Source organism: Ciconia boyciana, chromosome 8 (genome assembly GCF_034638445.1).
Source record: "Ciconia boyciana chromosome 8, ASM3463844v1, whole genome shotgun sequence".
NCBI classification, from domain to species: Eukaryota; Metazoa; Chordata; class Aves; order Ciconiiformes; family Ciconiidae; genus Ciconia; species Ciconia boyciana.
Window position 1 is genome coordinate 49,672,570 of NC_132941.1, and position 19,832 is coordinate 49,692,401.

Sequence of the window (19,832 nt, forward strand, 5' to 3'; positions counted from 1 at the left end):
TTTTTCTTCCCCAGCTTTATATACTGAGCATGACGTCATGTGGTATGGAATAGCCCTTTGGTCAGTTTGGATCAACTCTCCTGGCTGTGTCCCCTCCCAGCTTCTCCTGCACCTGGCAGAGCACGGGAAGCTGAAAAGTCCTTGACTAGTGCAGCAACAACTAAAACATCTCTGTATTATCAACACTGTTCTCAGCACAAATCCAAAACACAGCCCCACACCAGCCACTATAAAGAAAATTAACTCTATCTCAGCTGAAACCAGGACACTGCCACATATTACATATCATTTATCTCATAGATGACTTGGTGCATCTCAGTTTCAATCTCTCAACAGTCTCAGCTACTCCATGCACAGAGCTGTTCTCTTGTTTTGACAGGCAAAGACACATCAAAATCAGGTATTAGCCACTTTTCCATGCCACTGAGTCTATATGAAGAGCTTAGGAAAATGAAACCAGAGAAAGATATTTAATTTTTAAATTTTTCAGATTACATCAAGTCTGATGCTTATGCAAAAATAGAATCCTTAGAGAGCACCTTTATACTGAAATAAACACTCATATTTATTTTACCCAACTGAATGACCATCTGATTTCGAACGCTTCATTTCCACATTGTACAAGTGTATTTAAACTCATAGGTGTGCTTCCGGCCCTAGACACTGTTTTACTGAAAAGAAATAGGTAGAGACAGTGCAGCTGATCTATTTTTATATCTTTGGATGACTTTCTTACACAGCACTGTTGTGACATCTGCATGATTCACAAAGTTTAATATGGTATGTTATAAATAAAAACTTTCCCTATTTTTTGCTTTTTCTACAGTCTCTGTAATCCACTTTGTGCTGTTCTCAACACATTTGGTTAAAGCATTATACTGTAGAGAAAGTGGATTTTATGGGCATGTAGGCCTGTTCTGTGACTGAATTTCAGTCATGGACTTGTCTCCATAACACTTATTTCCATCGTGGTCTGAAGGTGCAGAGTCAGTACAAGGATTCTGTGTTTTTCCCTGTAGCATGAACTACGTATTCAGGTAACTTTTACTGGGCCTGTCTGTGTCTTCTATTGAAAGTAAGAATGAAACCACAAGAGAGAATCAGCATTTGATGACAAAGCTGACTCAAGTTGCAGACATGTGGTGACTCTGAAATTTATTTTTTTCCACTCGCAAGTTTTAGCTTGAGCTTCAGTCAGTATCCATCTGAAAATTCACTTCCAGGGTAGAAATTACTGAAATTATTTCACTAGAGATGTTTTGAGGCAGGTCACCAGGAGAATCCTTCAAGGGTTTGTGCTAGGACCAGTGCTTTTCAAAGTATTCACAAATGACTTTATGAAGAGGCATGAACAATGAGGTGAAAAGGTTTATATGGCTTTATTGGTTTACTGGTTATCCAGAGTATTAAAGAAAAAGGTGAACTATTGAGTAGTTTCAGAAGGATATAGCAAGACACAAGACTGAACAATAAAAAGATTAAATCCAATCCAGATAAATGCAAAATCATGCAAGAAAGCGAAAAGTCCCAATATCACATTCAAAATAATTGGCTCTGAGCTGGCCATTACTATGCAGGAGTGAGAATTTGGGGTTACAGTAAGTCCATGAATATGTCAGTCCAATAGTGACCAAAAAGTGTTATGAATTATTAGAAGAGAAGTAGAGAACAAAACAAAGAACATAATAATGTTAGACTATACATCCATGCTTTTATCTCGATAACTCTGGACTGTTCTGCTCCTATTTCAAAAATGTGTAGTAGAGCTGGAAAAGGTTCTGAGAAAGACAGGCAGGATGATCAAAATGACGGAACAGCTTCCATACAGCTAAACGTAGAGAATTTAGAAAAGGGTACAGTTAGAAATTCGGAGCTGCAAAATCCTCTGCTCACTATCCCTTACACTTTGATTGTTCTCCATAGTATAAAGCTAATGTATTTCCTATGGCGTTGATCAGTATTACTGCAAGAGGTTATCATAACTTCCTCTGGAATACCATTTCTCTCACTATTGGATTTCATTGTTGGTGTGCACAACCTTCAAATGTTTGAAGAAGGATATCATTCATTCTTGCCCTTATTTAGTTAAGGCTGTATACTTATTTGCTTTACTTTCATTCCATGTTTCTGCTGCTTATATTTTTCCTCATTGTGTTACTTTTCTCTAAGTTTTTTTCCTTTCGTTTCCACAGAGCAGAGAGCCTGAAGCTGCTGGAGGTGGCAAACACTCCTAACACTGCTTAACAAGAGGTAATATCATTGTGGAACTGAAAGATGTTGAAGCAATGTACAAAAAAACCCATAAATTAGGAGGAAAATGGAATTCAAGCAAATAGCATTTATCAAATCAAGATGGAGGAGAATTCAAGTGAATGCAAACAATAAATTGACTCATTCAAGTTATTTTTAGCTTTGAATTTTCCCTGAACCCTCCTGCTTCTGTGTTCCTTATGCCCATAAATTTGCTGATCACCAGTGTGTAGCACTGCCCATTTTGACCACTGCCTGAACTCGTCTCTCACAAGAATCTATAACTCACGTCTTCCTCTTGCTTCAGTTACATTCACATCCAATGCTTGTTACTTCATCTTCTTGATCTTGCTCTCCTGATATTAGGAAACTGTTCAATTTTTTTTTTTATAAATCTATGACATGCCAGCCTCTGCCTAAACATTGTTATTTGTTCTCCACTTAGGGTCATTTTATCTACAATCTCGTCATAATGCCATAGAAGCCAGAAGGACCCATTCAATAATTTAGTGCAGTATATCACAAAACCATTTAATTTACCCACCTATTCGTATTTTAAACCTCATAATTTGGACTAGTCTATTTCTGTATTTTGAAAACTAAATTGTTCCATGCCCAAGGAAAAAGAATAGGAGAGGACAGAGAGCTGCAAATGACTAAGGTATTTTAGGGAGGTATGTATAGCCAGCATCATAGGTGAAAGCAAAACTTCCAAATTCTTTCTGTTCTCACATGCAAACGATTTTGTCACAGCGCAGATCTGAGGAGCAGTTTGACCCTGGGTTTGTGAGCAAGCTATGCCAAGTAGCTGAGGAACAATATACTTTTTTTTAACTGTTTTTAAAAACAACTCTCACTTCTCTGATACAGCAGTGTTAGTCAAGGATATCTTCTCTACATGTGATGAGGATTTTTATAGGTACTTTACAAAATAATTTACCGTCTTCCTACAAATTGTCTTAAAATATCTCTTTCATTCCTTGTCAATAGTTTTTGATTGTTGTCTCCCTTTGCCTTCTGCTGAATATTTTAACATGTTCATTACCCAACAGCCTTCCTCCTTCTCTTTCTGTAGTTTACATCACAAACTGCCTACTGTATTTTATTTTTTTTGGTGATGATTTCTGGATACAATTTATATGACTGACAGCCAGTAAAGTAAATCTGTGTTGTATCTTTATCAACAACAGGTATGATTGGTGTTAGTTTTTGAGGTCTTTTTAATGAGCAAGATAGACTTTGGGTGTTCTTTTTTCTGAGGTTCTCTAGATCACACTTGTTCTTACGTTCACTTCACTGCACTATGGTTTTAAACTCCAACTCATAGGGAATTTCTCCATTATTCATTAAGGGTAATGGTCTGAAGTTCAGTGAAGGAAAAACTTTTTGGTAGTTGAAAAAAGCATTAATTGCATGAATGATACTGGATCTGAGTTACACACGTCACCAAGAATGAGGCTGCCATTTTAGCATTTGCCTGTTAACTTCAGTCATTCAAAATCCACTTGATTTCCTAGACACTGCAAAAGGATTGTAGACAATAGATGACATAACAGGGAAAAATGGAAAGTAGTCAGGACGACAAATATTAAAAGCTTTTATTTTTTTCTAGTGAAAAGCTTTGTCCTGGGGCTGCTTTCATACTAAGATTAAAACATACCAAAATCACTTTTTTTTTTTTTTGTCCTTCTTCATACCATTGAACATGTTTGAAAGCTAGGAAGTTGTAAAGCACTGGGTTTAGATAGCAACGATAGTCTTTGGGAAACAATAATGACAGCATTCATAGTCATTCCCATTATTTAATATAACCCCTCTGTCTAATCATAATTCACCATACATTTGGAGCTAGCTGGCACAATTTCAGACTCTTATGACCATCTTGCTCGGAACTAGGGGCATGAAGGGATCAACTCTCCTTTTTTTGATGCAGACAGGATATTCCAGAGTTGAGCAGGTCACTATAATAGACTGTTGATCCTTTGCCTTCTGAGGATGAGAATTATCAGATTTAGAATGTACCAAAAGCTTGCTTTTCACTGGGCAAAAGAGTAAATTGGAAAGGGGATGACCAGCATATTTCTTCCACAATTGTAAATCTTAAGTCTGAAAAGGTATGTTGTCCAGTTACAGTTCTTGTACCATGAGGTTTTTTTCCTGCTAGTTCTAATAAAGGGCTGTGTGGATTGATGCTAAGAGTGGTGATGGCTAAAGCTTAGAACACGACCTAAGAAATCAGAAGAACAGTTTGAATTGTATTTTAACACAGCAGAGATTGTGCCGACTTAAAAAATACTGCTAGCAGAATCATTTGAGGGCAAAAAGAGTCCACTCCTCACTGTTTGACACACTCTGATCAAAGAAAGTGAAAGCTGAAGGTGATCTCTCAGTAGTCCAGAATGAAGAAATCATAACTCATAGTAATATCTCTAACTTTGCCTGTGGCATAGATGGTAAATTGCTTGAGTTTGCTAAGAAATTGCTTTATAATTTCTCAACCATTGCAAACTGGAGCAAATAATCTGCAAGCCCCACCCTGTCCATGAAGAGTATACTTACCATGTATTACCTTTCTGTCTAGCCACTTAGAAAACACTATTAAAATTATTTCAGTGTGCAGGTGAAAGAGAACATTTCTCTGTTTCATATCTTTGCTAATCCTTATGCAAGGACGGATACAAACCAACTTGTATGGCTATACTACTAGTATGTGTTTTAAGATTTTCTTGGAATTTTGTTTGTACTTGTTATTGAAACCAAGTTCCCCATTGCATAAGAATTCAGTTTCTTATGTCTATATGGGAATGACTGTCAAGCTGTTAGGTTGGTTTTTATTTATTGTTCTTTATTTTGGTCCACCAAATACTTTAAAAAGGTCTGTGAATGGTGACTAAGAAAATTGAACAACTTGTTAGTACCTTTTAAATTAGCTATGCAGGACTCTGCCTCTCTGTTGAAAGGGAAAAAAAAAAAAAGATTAGGGGGTACAAATTGAAAACAGCTGAAAAACATTCCTAGGTTTAAATTCAGAAGATTATTTCAATAAGAAAAATTCAGTCTTTTTTTCCTTTAACTTTTTTATGTCTAGAAAATAATTACATAGCTTTAGGCTGCCTATGTTGAGTTGAGAATGAAGTGAAAAGCCCGTGTATTCTTTTTTCCATCTTCTGAAAAACGATAATTTTACAGTTGTTAGCATCCATCTTCTTTCAAAGATATAATGACATGTTTTCTTCTTATCTATCCTTAAAACATTAAATCTTTTATATGAATTGCTTGACAGTTTTTGAAGGATAACCTTTTCAACATCATAAAATAAATGAAAATGGTGAAGGATTTAGATTCAAAATGCTTTACCAGTGCACTAATAATTTGATGAGCACTGCTATCATTTTTCTAAAATGGCATTAGATTAAATCTTACTCATCCAGCAAATTCTTTTGAAGAGACTCACCTTTAAAAGTTGATGACACAAACCATCTTGAAAATGTGATTGTGGTATTTGAAATGCCCTGTCTTTAGAGTCAATTATTTATGATGCATGTTGAATATTTTGTATGTTTCTTTACAAGACTCATTACCTTAGTATTATTATTTTAAAAACTAAACTTACAAGGACATAATATAGTTCCCTCTCCATACTAAGATCTTGTCTCTGGTAACTTAGCACATTTTTCTCCAGGCATTCATGTCAGCAGCGCACGACCATGATGTGAAAGGAAATTGTTTCCAACGCCTCTAAAATTGCTTGCTTGGCTTGAATTAATCTTAATCGAATTTCTGTCTGAGATGTTTAAAAACCTTACAGAATCTCATTCTTTGAGCACAGCTTTGCTAATTTGATTCTACATTCCAAAGTGACGACAAATTTTGAGGCCCTGCAGGGCTGCTGTTGCTGATAATGTTTCTATGCGGGTGGCATGAACCACACTGTTCATTAATGTGACATACCTTTATAATGAATGTCCTCATATAATAGTTAGGCATGCAAGTTCATTGTTTTCCCATTTAACTGTGTTGCCTCCTTGTCTAAGGGACCAAATGTGTATTCATTCTTGAGAAAGAAAAACGAAGAAAAATACAGTGTATTTATCTTCAGATATTTAAATTGGGAAGAAAGACAAATTACTACCCTTATAAATGTGATTATTTTTTAATCAAGACAATAAAAAACCTAGAGATTTGCCACAATAGAGAAAAAACAAGGGCAGAAAGATCTGTATGATATCATCAAATGACTTAGAAATTACTTTGAGTTTGTAACACTTCAAATAAGTTTCAGATGCCTGATGAATTGAATTGTTTCTTTCTAAATGAGGAACCAGATCAGAGTTTCCAATTACTGAATTGTGTGTAATGAATTCTCTTATATTATAGTATAACTAAACTTAAAATGTTATTTAGTTGTACAACATTTATTTTAACTTGAAGTCCAAGATGTTCCTGAAGGTACTTTTTAAAAAACTCAGCTTCTGTAAGAAAAACTGTTCCTATTGATATCAAGTTGGTCAGAGTGAGCTCCAAACACTGGATGTTCCTTTTTGCAATAAAAATCAAACATGGTTAAAAATAATAATCTCTCTCATTAGAGTTTGAGAAAAATCTCACTGAAATAGTATTGTGTTAAAATAAGAGTAGCCTAAGTGTGTTGTCTAGTAATAAAGCATATAGAATCATCCATAAAGAAACAGTCTATATACTGAGAAATGAGGTATCAGGCCTCAATTTGGATTTTCTGTTTTCTGCACTGATTGCTCATTCAAAGAGCAGTGGATATTCTGTAGTATTCTTTCTGTAAAACGGATTCTACTTGCTGTAATACCTAATATGGAACAAAGCTGACAGCAGTAAGCAATGTATTTTCCTTGGCTTTGCCTCACATTTTGTCACCTGCAGTATACCCCATCACAGATTAACATGATGTATTGTAAGTATCCTGATGCAGACAGGAAAGTCAGACGTGCAGTTGAAGTTAGGAGAATAATTTTATTTTTTATTCTAGGTGATACTTACCTAGCTCTTTGGAGCTATATATGTGTAATTCATGAACTTTGCAGCTTTGTGGGTAGAATTAAACTTTGCCATACATTTTTAGCAGGAAAAATAAGTATTTTTTAGAGATATTTTTTTTCACCTAAATGTCAGACTCACATATAATGTATTATTCCTCAATGCATTTATATAATTTTGATGGGTATGCTTACCAATAATTAATATTTTCTTTCAGATAGTTACAGGGAGAACATGCTTTAAATAATGCAACTACCTTGTGCACGCATCCGTATACAGATATGTATTTTAAAATCATGGAAGACAGCCGTGCTATTTAAAGGCAGTCTTACTCTCTAATGGACATTTTCTCACTGTAATCAATGATTACAGTTGATTTCAACAGCAATATAGGGGTGACAGTTCCTGAAGTTAACTCTAACAGTTAACTTTTCCTGTTTTCTCCAGTATGCTGGGTTCTTTTGTGTGAAGCAACCAGCTTTCCACCTACTATTTTATACTATATTATGTTCTTCACCATACATCATTGCAATGAAGTTTCTTTTCTGTAAAGCAACATCCAGTCTCTTCTTATGCTCCACAGGGATTTCCTTAATTTTGGCAAGTCCATTATTTTTCTGTTATCTTCATTTTTTCAGTATGCTACTAAGCTAGCAGTTCCTCTGAGTGGGTGAGAAAAATGCTGCTTATGTTTTATGACTTTTATTACTTATGTAATCTGTTCTACACAATTTCTTTTTTAACTTTATTCCTGTTGACCCTGCAAAGATAGATTTAGCACCATACAGTTTGATGGCTGTAGTACTGTCTGGTTGTTTTTCAGTAAGGTAGTTATTCTATAGCCTGCACTGACTTTGGTAACCTGCTTTGACCCCAGTATCTGCAGAGAATGAATTGAGAAAACTCTCTGTGAGTAAATCTCCACTTGGTTATCATACTCACTTCTCAGATTTGAGAACGTGTTTTTAAGCACTATGAAGTGATGTCTTGAGAAGAGGTGACCTTTGAGGGTTGGAAAGCAAAAGGTCAGGAAAATGAGTATGGGGTTTTTTCTCCTTCTCTATATCCCATAGAACAACAGGGAATTTGCACTGGTACGTGCATTATAGTGGTACTAACTCCTGACAGAAACTCTTTTGTGCTTTAAAACCCTATTAAAAGAACTGGGAGAAGGCAGTGGTGGCTACCAGCTTTGTAGTCTTGCTCTTCCTATGAATTACAGGGCATTGCTTGTGTGGTGGACCTCAGAGAGCTGCAGATTCTGCAAGCTGGGGCTGTTGACATAATTTGTGAAAAAAAACCTCATTTTCTGTTCCTTTGTGGGTTTTATCACATTGGGAAATGTTCTGGGTCTCTCTTCAGTGTCCTGAAGAACAAATGTTCAAATGAACAAATGAACTACAAGAGCAAAGAAGTGTTATTTTGAACAGAAATACTGTAATTCTTTACATAGGTGATCTTGTTTTCCTTTATTAAACTACCTACTGGGACAGAATGACCAAAAGTAGAAGAAACCTAAACTATTGAAAAAGTCAGATGTAAATGTCCTTAGATTTCTTAGTGAAATAAACTTATCTGATAAAGGTTCTTCCAAAAGACCCAGTCCATCATCTGCCACAATATCAAAAAGAGCTGAGTATTAATGTTTAAGTCCTCATTCAGCAAATTATCTGAGCTGAGTGCAGAGAGGTGACTGTAAAGCTTGTTTATGACTGCATTTGAAATCACTACTGAATCATTCTTGTGAATTTAGCTTTGTGCTTCTTGATACACAAATCGGCCAAATATATTTCCTTATTTGTAATTCCCTGCTGTGTTTGGCAGCAGTGGCAAAGTAACTTTAGACTTTGGCTAACATGGGAAGTCTCTCTCTAAGACAGAAAACAAATGCACAAAATACCTCATAAAACTGAGAAGAGATGAGCGGGTTGTAGTTCTCCATTTCATACTTGTCCGCTCTTGTAGAAGTGCCAATGGACAGTAGCAGAAGTGCTCTCCAAGTTAAATATTTGCAGGAATGGCTCCATATTCTGTGGCCCAGTGCAGGCTTGTAAGGCCAGTTCCTAACCTGGGTAAATGAAAATATAGTTTGGTTTTGTTGTTTTTTTTGTTTTCCTTAGGGAGCACTTCTTGTCTTTTAAATACTTTTATACAATCCTGAAAAGCTTCTGTGGTTTGCAGAATATATTTGATTGAGAATCTTTGACTTAGCCAAAACTTCCTAAAGATCACTTGCCTACATCACTAGACTAGTTTCTGGTCCGACTGGCCACAATGTGACTCCTACCTTTAAGCTTATCTCTAAATAGGAAGGACTAATCAGAGGATCACTTTGTCTGCAATAGGACGTTAATTTCACCTTTACAGATTGCTCTGAATGCTGGAATGTGGTGCATGGCTCCAGAAACAGAGTGCAAAATAAATCTTGTCTTAGAGTCACAGTTTCAGTGCTGGTTGCCTTTTGCTCTATGTAGTGTGGGTTACAGGCTGGTCTAGCCTTTCTCTGAAGGAGGCTGAGTACCATTTTTAGGACTGTCTTCTTATGATGCATATAGATGTAGTAGCTCTTTGATTTAAGCGACTGTGTTCAGGAACAGGAGGTGAAAGACCCCTCATTGCAAAATTCTGAGCTGTGAACCAGCTGGAGTAATTTGGTTCTTTGGCTGCACGTGCAACAGCAGCCATTGCTTTCTCCTTCAAGGTAATGATGGCGGGCCAGAGAGCATCATCTTGGGGACTGGCAGGGCACTTCCACTTGAGCTGTAATGAGATATGCCATCCATCTTCATTCAGCAGTTGTATTTTATTGCACTTCTGTGTGCATGACCTTGGTCTTCTACTTGTTATTCACTTTGCAGCTCCTGTAGCATGGTCCAGGGAGTGAAAAGAGTGAATTTTGTTTCCTCCTTCTCCTCTGTGTGGGTAACTAGGAGCTGTGATGAGATGTGACTACTGCTTCTAAGTTAATTTGAAATACATAAATAAATACTTGCAACATTGAAAATTTGAGTAGTATTGGCTATCATTTTACATAGAGGAAAAAATACTTCTTTAAACCTGTTACTAATTTCTTTAAAGTTGCAATCTTTGTAAGCACAAATAGAACATAATATAATGAAAACCTGTTTGGATTGCATGCTGCTGAAGAATCAGTGCAGTAAAGTTCAGCCCGGTTATTGGATTTCTATTGCTTGGCATACAAATTTATAAATTAAGAGGCACATATAAATACAAATTTACATCTATAGTACTCAGGAACACAAGAAAAAACAGTCTGAGTAGTTAAAAAACTGTTATTCAGTCAGATTTTTCTTTAATTTGCCAAAAATTGTGGAAGAGTATTTACATGACTTGTCTGCACCCTGCTAAACTTTTTCACAAAGATTTGCAGGGATGCTTTGCTCTAGGTTGGTAACTCCTTCTCCAAACAAGTGCTGTGTTAACCCAGCAGCACTAGCTCACTGGTCTTTGAGAATTGCCTTTATGGCTTGCTGTGATGCTGTGGCTGGTTGGACCGTGACAAATGGGCTTGCTTCCTGCCGTTGTGAATGAGTGCTTTGAAGCTTCTTATGTCCTTTTAAAGCTGACAGACCTGATCTTCTTTTTATTATTATTTTTTAAAGGAAGGTTGGATTTTGTAATATTTTGTATTTAGCTCTAAATACTTTCACCTTACCCATGTCTCAGCCCTTTCACAAATCTGCACCTTCTTCCAACTCTCCAAAATTCCAAACAGCTACTGCCAGTTTGTTTTATACAGTGGCTTCATCCATGTTGTCCATCTCCACCATTGCTCGTTCTTTCTTTCTTTCTTTCCTTTTTTTTTACATCTTCTGTTGATTTTTATAAATTTTTTTATTAACTCTTACCACCAGAAGTTAGCTGAAACCTCTACCTGTTCACGATGACTAATGCTTGGAGTGCTCTAAGAGTATTACCAACAGTTGTGCAGTAAATTTCTACTGACCTTCTGAATTTGGCCTGCAAGCTTATGGCAATAAGTGTTGTCTTATGTTTACTATAGAATTTTATGGAGGCCAGTTGTCCACCCCATTTCCCACATTCCTCAGGGGTGTAATCAGCTTATTTAGATAGCAGTAGTAGTCGTGTGTGCAAGTGGGAGAAGGAGCAGGCTCATAATTTAGCCTTTTCATAATCCCTTTTCACTCTACATTTCTTCCTTTCCCCTCTTATCTAGTACTGGTACTTTTGCTACCTGTATCAAAAACAGTAGGGAAGAGAACATAAAAAGCAACTGATCAGAGTAGTGATGGGTAGAATTTTTTTGGTATTATAAATGGTGCTATCATCCACTGATCTAAAGCTTGCACTGATATAAATATCAAGTGGGAGCAGTCTACACATTCTTTCAGAAACAGCACAACTGGGAGGATTGCACTGATATAAATATCAAGTGGGAGCAGTCTACACCTTCTCTCAGAAACCACAACTGGGAGGATTCCAGAAATCACATTGTCCCTCTCAGGGGACAGTTCAACTACAGTGTGCTCCCTGTATTAGTCATGAGATTGTCTTTAAAATGCAGTCTATCATCTAGATAGAGAGATCTAATTTCTTAAAGCTGTTGATTCTCTGAGACATCACCCTAGTATGTTCCACAAATTACACAGTTCAGAGTAATATATTTGTTGTAAGACAGTGCATAAAGATGCAGAAAGATTCAAAATACATTTTTCAGTCAGGAGAATGTTTTCATGCACTCACCCCTTCAGCCCCTGAAGGGTATTTTGCATACTTGGTAGCAGTAGTAAGGTTTGCTGCAACTTAGAATCATACAAAAACTTAGGCTAGGAAAGGTATCTGAAGGTCATCTAGCCACACCAAAGAACAAAGCAGGGCTAAATTACAAGTTCGGTTACATTGTGCAGCCATTTTCTGGTTGAGTTTTGAGTATCTCCAGGAACTGGGAATTCCACAACTTCTCTTGGAAACTGTTCCAGTGCTTAAACACACGGTGACAGATATATATATCTCTCACATATATATATATATATATATATTCCCCCCCCGCCTTATATCCATCTCAAATTTCTCTTGATGAATCCTGTAGCTGTTGCCTCCTGTCCTTTCACTGTGCATCTCTGAGAGGAGCTTGTTTCACTCTTACCTGCAACTCTCCTTTACGTAGTGGAAGGCAACAATTACGTTCTCCTTTAGACTTTTCTTCTCCAGGCTATAAAACCCCAGTTCTCCAAACCTTTCCTCACTGACCCTTTTTGATTTCTTCTGCTCATTCACTTATGCCAAATGTAGTCAGAAAAATAAAACCGAACCAGTCTGTATTTGCTTGATCTAGTATGATAGTTATGCAACTCTACTGTATTTTTTTTTTCTTATTTTGAGTGTATGTGAGGTAGAAAGCTATAAAATGAGTCATGACCTACCTGAGAATAAAACCTAGGCTTCTGGCTACTGACTGAAGTGTTCTGACAGATGAGCTATGAGTCTAGGTTTTAATGCCAAGTTAACCATTGTGTGGAAATTTCCTTTTTTTAATTTTGCAGCAGGGATTTATCATTAAACTTGAGCAGCTAGAGCGTCATTCTTACCTTTGGGTATCTGGGCTGAAGAGTCTCAGAACTGCTAAGCTCTGATCCTGTCATCTCCTACCCCACTAGTTGTGGGGTAGCCAAAGTACTCTGTGTTTCTGCCTTTAGGAAAGAAAAGGGCATAATTTGTTGAAAAGAAAAAGAAAATAAGTGTGGTACTTTCTCAAAGCTGCTCTTCAAACTGTAAGCAAGTTCTTTTTCTATTGCTGAGTCAGTCTTATTTTTCAGGGTTCTCTAGTTCTCTCCTGTGGAAGCTTCTGAATTATTCACTGGCTGTACTCCAAACGTGATTATGATGCATCATTGCTCTCGCATAGGATCTAAGAATTATGTAGGACTTAGGTACCATCGTATTAGGCACCATATGTTCCCTTGCTGGTTTCCTTCTCACTTTTTTTCTGAATGTTGTTCCTCATTTTCATGCATTTTGCTTGGTATTAACTGGGAAATGATTGTTTTTTGACTGATGCAATGCTTCACCTGTATCAGATCTTAATTTCAGATAAGTGATGTATATGAGCTCTTTGGTTCTTTATATTGATTTTAGTGTCTCATAGTAGTTTCACTATGCAATGGCTTGTGCCTCTAAGAATTCACTGTTTACAGGTTAATTCTTCTATGTGAGCTTCTACTTTTACCCTTGCACTCAACTAAAAAACTCGGACAATTTAATTTTGGTTTTGGAACCTTTCTGTTTGTTTTGGTAAAAAATTATTTTTTTCACTCTCCCATTATCCACATACAGAGTGGTTGTGTTTTTTTTCTTCTTCAGCAGAAGCTATAAACTTCAGTGTACATTTTTGCTTAAACAAGGATTCTGTGTTTGCTTTTTGGTCTTCCATAAAAAATTGCATGCTGTCATAGAATAAAGTTTAGAAAGAAATAGTCTGTTATTTCAAGATACTCTACTGAAAAAAAAACAATTAGTGATTACAGAAATTCCTTTTATTATGCATATTGTGCTGTTAATGCACAATGTCACAAATAATTTCTGGAGAACCTTACCTAGGCAGGAGTTTTACAGATTATTTTTTTTTTTTTCAACACCCAGCTTCAGTGTGATATAACGATCATTTTATTCTGCTCTTGGATACAAGTCTTCTGTTTTCATTTTAATCAGTCAGAATTTTAATCAGTTTATTAGAATGCCCATTACCAGAATGCATATTATGAGTGTTGAAAATAAATTTTTAAAAAATCCCTCACACAAATTTAAAAGTCCAAACTTTGCTTTATATGACTTTTTTCTATTGTTGAAAAATCTGGGTTACATTGAAATGTCTCTTAACTTTTTTAATGATAATACAATTTTTGTTCTAAAGTTTACAGTTACTCAGAAATCTAGTTTTAATATTAAAGATGCAGAGTTCCTGTCAGAAATTACTGTAGATTTCTTTAAAGGAAAGAAAGATCCTTTCTGAATAGAGTTGAAAGAATAAAGAAAGTGAGCTTGTGTTGCAGGCTGAGTTGTTTTATGTTCTCTCCTAGTCTGTGACATCAGGGAAGTTGCTTTACCTTCAGTGTCTCTTTTTGTCAATCTGAAAAATTTAAATAATAACACACAAATACTTCTCATGTTTACTGGTAAACTAATTAGTTCTGTATCTGTAAGCAGCCTAAAATACTGCATTTTACTATATAAAATACTATATACTGTGTATTCTTGACCACTGCATAGTCACAGCATGAAATATGATTTTTTTTTTCTAAAAAAGAAAAAAATCTTACTCTAGTGATTCAAGTATTTTAACCAAAAATATGCAATAAACTGGTTTGTTCAGTTATATTAAATGTCACAATCTAACTGTCCAATAATATGCATTTAGATACCCTTAAACAGACATTTTTTATTTCCTTAGATTACCTTTTATATTTCAGTAAGTTTATTCTGCAAGATGATGGCAATATAGGAAATTAGAAAAATGGGTGTGAATTACAAATTTTTGATTCACATTTCAAGTTTCTGGAGTTCTTTCTCAGACCTACTCATTTTGTAAAAGCCCACAATTACTATCGACATGACTGACATAATGTAAGTTTCCTTACTATGAAAATGAAAGTAATCATCAGCTTGCCAACGTCAGTATTACTCAGAAAATTCATACAGGGTAAGTGCTAAAAGTTCTTTTTTATTTTAAAGCCTACAGCAATTTGATACTAATTTTTCATTACTATACATACTTGATGTTGTCTCTCTTAAAGTATCTGCTTACCTGCTATCATACCTTTCTCTGCCTTTGCATGTATATATATTTTTTTCATGTACCCAGCAAGTGCCCTACATTCATTGCTATTTTCTAAGAATGATGGGAACTTTTAAATCAAGTTCTACTTTATGTTAACTCAGATGACCTTGCCCTGTCTCCCTCACTTATGCTCAGATTCTTGTGTATACGCTTGTAGCTTGATCACCAAAAATTTATCTGTTGAACCATTGTTTTAATTCTTATGCATGATATTTTTTGCAGTCTATGTTTTCTTGAAATTCAAAAGACCACGATCATGAAAGATTGTGGACTGTGAATGCTGAGAGGTAAAAATGATATTTCACAGGAATTCATGCTTCTGTGTTGTCACTATTGATGGAGCCCAAGTTAATTATGTCTAAAATTCATAATAATCTCTTGCCAACAGAATGCATGAAGAGAAGATAATCAGTTTAATGTAGGTTTTGATTCTTTTGCAATAAGGAAAACTGTATTTGTGATATACATAGCAAAAACTTTTAGTTGGCATTCCACTTCGCTTGCTCTAAGCAAAAATGAAATGGCTTTAAGAAAACTCAGTACCAATAGCTTAGGGAGAATTAACTAGAGAATTAACTAGAATATGAGGGAAAACTAACCATGCATACTGAGAGATCAGAATAAATGTTTAATTTAAAAAATCTGTTATTTATGACAGCACCAAAAATACTGTGTGAATGACAGTGGTTAATGAAGATGGATTCTGAGGGATGCTCGGATTGATCTTGGCTAACTGTAGCCTTCTACAAGTCACGAGGTACTTAATCAGAATACCTCTTTATTCAGAGACAAAGGTAGGCATCCCAAAGAGTAATTCATCTGACCTATCTGAGACACTTGATTTCAGATGAAATGCATCTAGAAGTGCCTGTGTCACTGACTATAAAGGGAGTCCCGTAATTAACTTAAACTAGATGCCTAACTTTTATACAGCTAAGTGTAAATGTGTTAATGACATACAGCTAATGAAAACTGCATGATTAGTCTGTCATGATTAGTATGCCTGTGTAGGACCTTAAAGCTGAGAAAACACAACTGACAATCTAGTGTTAATGGACAAACTCTTAGTGTAATTTGGGTGAACTCTCTTACATTTAAGGGTCATTTTTCCTTTAGTTCCTGATTGCGACTTGGTTTTGTCAGATTATGACTGAAAGTACTGTTGACATAGGAGCAAGTTTCTGCTTTTGAAGAAAAGAAAGGGCAGTGTAACACATACAAAAATAAGCATAAACTTTTTGGGTGGGGAGAGGGTACAAAAGGTAAAGACCTTATAGAAAGTATGTTTATGGATTAATTTGCCCTGTGTCATTTACCTTCTGCCAAATACAATTGTAATAGTATGGCTATGTAATAGTATGTAAATGTATGTAATAGTGGGTTTTCTGCTGGGGTGGAGGAAGAACCAGACAGGACAACCTTGATTTTTCAACCTTGATTGAGCAGATCATCCTGAGTGCTATCACATGGCATGTAGAGAATAATCAAGGGATCAAGCCCAGCCAGCATGGGTTCAAGAAAGGCAGGTCCTGCTTGACCAACCTGATCTCCTTTTACGACAAGGTGACCCGCCTAGTAGATGAGGGAAAGGCTGTGGATGTTGTCTATCTAGACTTCAGTAAAGCCTTTGACACAGTTTCCCACAGCATTCTCCTGGAGAAACTGGCTGCTCAGGGCTTGGATGGGTGTACTCTTTGCTGGGTAAAGAACTGGCTGGATGGCCGGGCCCAAAGAGAGGTGGTGAATGGAGTTTACTCCAGTTGGCAGCCGGTCACAAGCGGTGTTCCCCAGGGCTCTGTGCTGGGGCCAGTGCTGTTTAATATCTTTATCAATGATCTGGATGAAGGGATCAAGTGCACCCTTGGTAAGTTTGCAGATGATACCAAGTTGTGCAGGAGTATTGATCTGCTTGAGGGTAGGAAGGCTCTACAGAGGGACCTGGACAGGCTGGATCAATGGGCCGAGGTCAATTCTATGAGGTTTAACAAGGCCAAGTGCAAGGCCCTGCACTTGAGCCACAGGAACCCCATGCAACGCTACAGGCTTGGGGAAGAGTGGCTGGAAAGCTGCCTGGCAGAAAAGGACCTGGGGGTGTTGGTTGACAGCCGGCTGAATATGAGCCAGCAGTGTGCCCAGGTGGCCAAGAAAGCCAATGGCATCCTGGCTTGTATCAAAAATAGCATAGCCAGCAGGACTAGGGAAGTGATCGTGCCCCTGTACTCGGCACTGGTGAGGCTGCACCTCAAATACTGTATTCAGTTTTGGGCCTCTCACTACAAGAGAGACATTGAGGTGCTGGAGTGTGTCCAGAGAAGGGCAACGAAGCTGGTGAAGGGTCTAAAGCACAAGTCTTATGAGGAGCAGCTGAGGGACCTGGGGTTGTTTAGCCTGGAGAAAAGGAGGCTGAGGGGAGACCTTATCACTCTCTACAACTACCTGAAAGGAGGTTGTAGAGAGGTGGGGGTCGGCCTCTTCTCCCAGGTAACAAGTGATAGGACAAGAGGAAATGGCCTCAAATTGCGCCAGGGGAGGTTTAGACTGGATATTAGGAAATTTTACTTAACTGAAAGGGTTATCAAGCATTGGAACAGGCTGCCCAGGGAAGTGGTTGAGTCACCATCCCTGGAGGTATTTAAAAGCCGTTTGGATGAGGTGCTTATGGACATGGTGTAGTGGTGGTCTTGGCAGTGTTAGGTTTACGGTTGGACTCGATGATCTTAAAAGGTCTTTTCCAACCTATACAATTCTGTGATTCTGTGATTTCTTGTACAGGAGATGATGTACAAGATGCAGCTCACTTATCTCTCCTGAAAAGAAGGTTTAGCACAAATTAGAATCAGATCAGCACAGTGGAATAAATGTTAAAATTCAACTACATTCTCTGCTATCCCATGGCTTGTCCCCCTGGTGTTAGTATACCTGTTCACCCTCTACTATACTCTCATTTTTATACCGTCTGTCTCTTGCACTAGATGACAGATACAGAGGCTTAAGTGGCTGAGCATTTGACAGGTATTATGGAAAAGACATGGGGAAATGGAGGATCTATTCTTGATCTAGAAGAAGAAATCTATTTTAGAACACTTGGGTTTTAGGGGAAAAGCGAGTTTTCTAAAAAGGACAGTTCCAATGCAGGTGAAAGGTTGGAAATGAAGGATGGAATATGTTGTGGAAATAGAGGAGCCAGGTTGCCATAGTAAACTCTTGGGAGCTGATAACCCTTGAAATTCAGGTTATAGTTAGAAAGTCACTACACCTATTACTGCATACTGGTGTTAGTCTGATATGACCTGTCTTATGCTTATTTGCTACTTTGCATATGTTGCAGTGATTCTCAATCTTGCTGTAAAATTACAGTAGATAAGACCAACACTAAAATAAATCCTTAGAATAACTTATATCCTGTCCTGAAAATCCATACGCCATTCAAAACATTTTGTTCTTTTGCACTTGTTACTGTAACTACCTGTTAGCTCATATGGTGATGTTAATTTGCAGCATTTACCTCTGAGCTGATTTCATCAATCATAGTTTAATCTTCTCAGTACGTGCTTATTTTGTTACTCCATAATCTTTTTCATGCAAAGTGAAACTTAAAGAAAAAACAGAAAGAAAAACTAGATCAGAAGAAACCTATCATTAGCAAGAGGAACTGTGCTAGCAAGTGCTAGTGTGTTACTTCGCTTACTTCAGTGCTCAAACCGTAACTTGGCCTGTGCCTAGCTCGTACAAAATATTCAGGCACGCAGATCTTACTTAGTCTCCTGAAGTTTATGGGGACAGAGCATATGCACAGATCAATCTTGATTTTGTTCCTGTGCCCTGCCTTGGCAACATTTAGCTGAAGATAAGGTAGAATAGGTTGCCTGTCCAATTGTGCAGAATATTGCTGTGAGGTCCTTGGTGTCTTCACAATTGTTACATTTTTCACCCATGCTTCCCCTTTAACACCCTGCAGATTACAGCAGGCAGAGACTAATGGTCCCATATTAACTAATTCCAGTCATTGCATGTTTTGTTTAAAATCTTGCAAGACTTTCCAGTAGACAAGTAATCACCGTGTTCACCTGGAACTGAACTCTTGTCTACCCACTTTACGCAAGGGAGGATGGCATGCCTTGAATCAGCGTGGATCAGTGTGTACAGTGAGGCTGAACTGAAGTAGATGTTGCTTGAAAGAATAGTGAGTCCCTGTCGTTCTCTGAGAAGCCTGGCATTTTAGAAGAGGTTTGTGCTGTGAAAGTTGTCTAGATGACCTTTGTGAACAACTTGGAACTCACCATTATGGTCTACTAAAACATGATGTAAGCTCACTAGAGTGTATGAAGAAACTATACAGTATGTATATGTGGGTTTTGAACAAATCTAAGCAACTCAGTTTTTTCAAATCTTTGAACTGAATTCTTGATTGCACCACCCTGTGGGACTCACTATGTGATGTGGATGCTACTACATCAGTGGACCATCATCATGAGTTTTATAACTTCGGGCCTATGCCTTCTTAACTGACAAGTGGACTTTCATTGCATCAATGCCACTTCCTGTTCTAAGGCTGTCTTCCACAGGCTGCTTGATATTGTAGGTTCAAGGCCAGCTCTTTAAAATTCCCCTTTTCTTAATTTCATGGTCTGCTTCTCATCATGTAAAACTTTGGCAATCATTGTCCTATTATTAAAGGACATTTCCCAGTTTGTTATCATGAGTCAAAAGCATTTCTTTTGGTTAAAAGTAATGAACAGGTAACATTTTCCAGGAG